A 6,281-nucleotide genomic window follows, 5' to 3' on the forward strand; every position below is an offset into this window, starting at 1 on the left:
TGTGGCAATAGAGGCTTCCAAATAGCATAGTGACAGAGAAAGTCAAACAAAGGTGACTGCCCTGACATTCCTGGCTTCTTAGTCATAGTGGCTTACCTGCTGGAGGCTAGCTAAGCCCAGGGAAAAAGCACAGGTGTCCGGCAGGATGGCGCCTCTCTGGCGTCTCAGCACTAGCTCTGGAAGCACTGTGATGCAAGCAGGTGTGGGGAGGGATGACTTGAAAACAAGGTCAACAGTAGGTAAAGGTTATTTCTGTATGAATGTGTGCAGTACGTGCCATGCACATGCCTGTGTGAGCCCCCCTGTAAGCTCAGAGTAGCTAAGCTCTACCCCGTACCTCCCTTCATAGACTCAATGTTAAGATGGCCTAGGTGACCAGGTCTTTACAGGCTGAGACTGGACAGCCTCCTATGTGACAGAATGATTCTCTATAACCAAGTTTCAGGGCCCTGTGCACTCGGATGCCCCTTGCATTCTCATCAACAGCACAATGCCCTCCTAGCCACTAGTGCAGAGCGTACTTACAGCACACACTCACATATGGGCAGCGTCCTGCCTACCTAAGAGTTGAAAGCAAGTCGTGTGACAGGCATGTGATATTGCTATGGAAGGAGAACACCGGCTTTCCCACAGTGGACAGGTCTGGCAAAGGAAACAAAGGATCATAAATGAATTAGAGGGAGAGGAGGTCAGGGAAGGAAGGGGAAGAAGAGGAAGTGAGATAATGAAGGACAGAAACTAGTGAAAGAGGGATCCTGGCTCCTGGACACTGACCTCTCTTTTCCTGAGGTGATGGGTGGCAAGGCCAAAGCTGTGCTCAGCTGTGCTCACAGGCACAGTCCTTTACCACCACCCACTGCTGCAGAGAGAGGCCTGAAAGCAGGCAGGGGGCTGGAGGTATGTGAGGCTGCAGATAGCCTGAGAAAGCTCAGCTTGAGGAGCACGTGGCCCTGGGGAGTCAAGGTGGAGTCAGAAAATGCAGAGTGCCACTCAGTCATCTCTGTCCCCGGGTTTCAGTGGCCTCTGGGAGCTGGGGGAAGGTGGGTAGTGTTTCAAGGATAGACAATCCAGCCCAGGAGCCAAATCTTCTTAGCAAAAAGCCGCTGGTTCTAGAGAAATCAGAACATGGAAAAGCAAAGAGCAAAAGCAATGGAGCTAGCTGTTCGCCCTGTCCGCAGCTCTCTACTCTGCCCAGCTGCCAGGGTGTCAGAGGTGGGAGCCCAGAGCCTGCAGACCTCCAGAGGAGGCTGCTCATTCTGTGACATGGCCCTCATTAGTGTTCCCGTGCAGCAGCTGCATCCGTGCCTCACATCCTCTCTGACCATTTAATCTAAAGCCTTAAGTGAAACTTCCAGGGAACTAAGAGTCAGACACCTGGCCAGCTAATAAGTCCCAAGTGTGACACACATGTGAATACCTGTGCATGTATGCAGACAAGTACACAGACAAGCACATACTTGCTTGCTTGCATGCATACATATGTGCATATATGCACATATATACAAGCACACATAAGCTCATATGTATACGCAACTATACACCCACACATACAAAGACAAGAACATGCATGTTCATTTTTCACACTTACATGTGAACCCCTGCACACATGTGAGCACAGATATATGTTCATATGTATATACATGTACACAGCTGCATATACATAGAGAAGAACACACATACATCTTTCTATGTATACATATATGTATACCTACATATACATCTTTGAATGAACACATAAGCACACATGTACAGATGTATGTTTACATCTGCACACATAAGACATGTACATTCTCATATGTATTTGCATGTGTATATGCATGCTTACCTGTGTGTGTGTTTACATCTACTACATACACATATAAGAACACATATATGCTCATTTACATACATGTATGCACACTTGTGCACATATTTTCACATGAGTGTCTATGTGCACACCTGTATGTACATGCTCATATGTACACAGTTACCTCTGAACACACTTAAATATTCACAAACTGAAAGCTGACTCCAGCTTTGACTTGAGCCCACAGTCCAGGGGGATCAAGGAAGCCATAGCAATGTACCCAAGCCTCTCTGGTTTGCCTAAGATCTTCCTATCCCCCTGAAGGCAGCTATGGCACAGTGAGACGGTGCCTTATGGGTGGCTACATATCTGCTATCTTTCTCTGAGGGAATAGCAGGAAATACCCAAGGAAGTAAACTTCACTCTACCACACAGATGAAAGTGACCTCCGAGCTGAGTCACAGAGAGGGTCTACTGGAGCAGGAAGTGGCCAAGAGATGTTAGGATCAGGAGTCAGGATGAAGTAGAGGAGATGGGAAGGAATCAGCATGAGACTGGCTAATAGGCACTGGGTGCAGGGAACAGGGCTGGTGCAGGGGTACTTTGTGAAAGGGTGGGATATCATGGGAATACAGAGCTGTCTTCTTGAGATCCAACTCCTGGTGTTCTGAATGTTGACTGTGGCAGGGAGACCCGTGATAAAAGATCCTTTATCCTGACCTCCTCGGGACACCGGCTCTCAGGCCATCACCCCTCCATGAAGGCTGTGTCAGAGAGCTTGCCCTCCCAATACACGTTTCTGGAACCAGGCTTCCTTTGGCTGAAGGACTCACTCTCTTCATTATGCCTCTTGCAGAGCCAAGAACCCTCTGACCTCATGGAGCCTCGTGGTCCTGGGAACAAAGGCAGACAGTTTGTTTCTCTTCCTTATGCCTACACAGCAGCTAACTACTTGCACTGGCTAATTTTATGTCCTCTTGACACAGCTAGAGTTATCTGAAAGCTAGAGCCTTAATTGAGAGAATGCTTCCATAAGATTTAGTTGTATTTTCTTAGCCAGTGATTGATGGGGAGGGCCCAACCCATTGTGGGTGACGCCATCCCTGGGCTGATGATCCTGGATTCTATAAGAAAGAAGGCCGAGCAACACCTTGGGAAGCAAATCAGTAAGCAGGTTCCTGCCTTGTTTCTGTTTCCATCCTGACATCCTTCAATGATAAACAGTGATGCAAAAGTCAAATAAACCCATTCTTCCCCAACTTGCTTTCTACTGCTGTGATGAATCACCCATCATGGTGTTTCCTTGCAGCAATAAAAACCCTAAGACATTACTTGCTGCCATCCTATTGCTTACCCTTTGCCTGTGGGGGGAATAAGGTCCTGGAGGAGGCACTGCCATCAACACTTCTTACATGCATCTCAGGTTGAAGAAATGAGTAGCCAGTCACTTTGTAAACCAGGGGCTGCCAACTGGTCTTCTGCTCTCCAGGGACAGGGGTGGGGAATGCTCTGGGCCTCCAAATCTTCCTCTAGGAAGTAGACACAGCTGCCTTTAGGAGTGAGTCGCCATGCACATATTGAACATGTTAGTGACATGAGCACACATCCACTGAGCGGTGGTTCTGTCACTTCTTAGGGAGAGGGACTTTCATGGGGGACACAGGTCCAACAGAGAGGAACAGGTTAAAATTCAGGCTCTGCCACAACCTTGATCTCACTTCCAACTCTGGACATATGAGTTCTCTTCCTAAAATGAAGCCTTGGGGGTGGGAAGTCTACATGACCACTTGAGTTCTTATACTCAATAGGCAACTAGTTAGCTCACATATTAAAAGTCACAGTAGGTTAAATGTCACAACAGGTCCAGCTGCGAAAAACAATATGTATTTATTCTATCTCAGCAGTAAGGGCAGCAGAGCCTGGCCACAAGCCTCTCAGGCTCTGGGTCACCCTCCTGCCTCTCATCCTAGGTCCAGATGGAGGCTCTTTTCCAAGCAGACCTTTTGTCAGCTGCACTCACCTCCTGGCTGTATGGACCCTCCAAGCTGTTCATGAGCTCCTCAGAACCAGCAAAGAAGGGAGATTCCAAAAGATGCCATTACAATCCCATGAAATAAAATTACATATATGTGATTACACGTGTGTAATCAGATGTGAAGCCACATGCAACTATATACATGAGCCATTTGCATTAACCACATATATATAAAACAGTATACATGTGATAGCACGCATGAAACCACAGGTGAATAACAAACATATAGTTACATGCATTTGTATTTTTAAGCATGCATTAACTACATAGTATAACTGTGCCTATGAAATGACATGAAATGCAAGTTACATAACGTAGTTGTACTACATCTATGTAGTCATATACAGTCACCAGTGTGGCCATGCACACACATGTATGATCACATATGTAACTGTACATGTGATGAAACATGACACCCGCATCCTAGCTGTACTTTAGTTTCCTATTGATCCAGGGAAGATGGGTTTTATTTTAGCTCACAATTCCAAGTTACAGTCCACAATAACAGGAAAGTCCAGGCAGAAAAACTTGAAGCACTTAGTTACATTATGTCTACAGTCTTGAAAAGAGGATTTCTTAGATGCTGATTGCTTGCTTGTAGTCATTTCCCTCCATTTTGACAGTTCAGGAACCTCTGGCTAGGGAATGGTGTTGCCCATAGTGGGATAAGTTGTCCCATATAAGTTAATTTAATTAAGGCAATTTTAGGTTGTGTCAAGTTGACAATTAAAACATTGGTATTAGGCCTTCCTGTGCTGAAGCTCAGAGCTACATGGAGAGCCAGGTGAACTTGAGAACCTCCCCAGTGACCTAGATTGTGGACAAAAGTGTTTGAAGACTTACCAGGAGCCAGGAGGCCATCACTTTAGGTTTCTTCTTGGGGAAAACAGGGGAAGCAGATGGACAGGCAAACCCAAGACTAACCAAACAGAAAGAATTCAAGGAGTTGAGCCCAGCTTAATGAGTCTCCTCTGTTAAGAGAACTACACCTGTAAACCCCTTACACAGGGGGAGACAGGCTTGTTAACTAGTACCCCACATGGAGCAGAGATAAGGTCTATCTGACCCACTCAGGAAGGGAACCAGACAGAACTGTGCCTTCAGGTAATGCCCTGAACACTTTACCAATAGGAAGCCCTGGTGTACGCCAATTACACAGAACGTGGGTATCTGTGTATTCAAATATGTATCTAAGTATTCCTGTGTGCATATACATTCATATATGTGCATGTATGTGGCTGTGTGTATGAACTCTCGGGCAGGAAAGTGTAATAAATTCTTGGGTGGGGAACTTGCCTTAAGGCAGTGTGAGTACAAAGGCCGACTCCAGGAATAAGGTCTGCCCTGACTACTACAGAGTGCCCTTGGGTTCCAATGGGTACCCCAAGGCCCACACTATAAAACCTTAGGTTCTGTAGTCTCTGAAAGACCAAGAGAGGAGCTGAACGAAAAGGACTTGAGAATTTGATAGATGCTACAGAGGTTTTAAAGTTTTTTTTTTTTCTAGAAGATGGAATTGCTTTACCAATGGCACGAAGTCGATTCCTGAGGCTTGCTTGAGAATGCCCCCTGGCCTGAGTCTCACATTAATACACAACATTCAAACTTCCAGAAACCTCATAAGAAACACCCACTAGACAGCACAGAACAGCCACGATCGATGCCCAGCTCCAGATGCTACAGGTAGGGTCTCTACACACTATGCTTGGATGAGGTTGAAAAGACTCATTTCGTGAACCATTTCTGTAAAGCATAAAGTGAGAGCTAAGGAAACATATGTTAGAGTCCTTATGGACAAAGATGGCTGTATACAATAGATACTTGGTGAATATGGAAAGCAGAAGGTGCCAGGTCATGAAAGACACCATGAGAGTCTCAATAACTTAGCTAAAGTGAGTGGAGCCACCCTCTATCTGGGAAATCTCTGACCGCTGTATTTGTCTTTTCAAGGGATACTGAGATAGGAAATGTACACATTCCTGTTAAATGTTCATTTTCCATGCTCCTGGTATGTGATCAGAACTGAGCACAGGATCATAATCCAGGAAGATCTTCTTAGCAGCACCAACTGCTGGAAGGCATGCAGTCTTCAGGTGGAGCCTCCCAGGGGATGGTAGGAGATGGCACAAGGTGCTGGGACACCCGCACATCAGTACCTGCGGCCACAATGTCATGCTAATTAATCATGCATTTCATGTCTCTGGCTAGGATTCTGTCTTCACATACCACCTAGAGTGCGCTTTGGATGTCCCTGGAAGAAACAGGCTATGATCTTCATGTTCCTGGGTGCACACCGACACAAGTGTGAACACGTCACTTCTGCTGACAACAGCATTGCCCCCATAGGTGATGCTTACACCAGGGCACCTTCCTAAACTATACAGAGAAGTGTGGAAGACAGACATCTGGGATGACACATGCCAGAGTGCTAGAATGTTCCAAGAGCTCACAATATCTCCA

Source organism: Mus musculus, chromosome 13, assembly GCF_000001635.26.
Source record: "Mus musculus strain C57BL/6J chromosome 13, GRCm38.p6 C57BL/6J".
Lineage (NCBI taxonomy): Eukaryota > Metazoa > Chordata > Mammalia > Rodentia > Muridae > Mus > Mus musculus.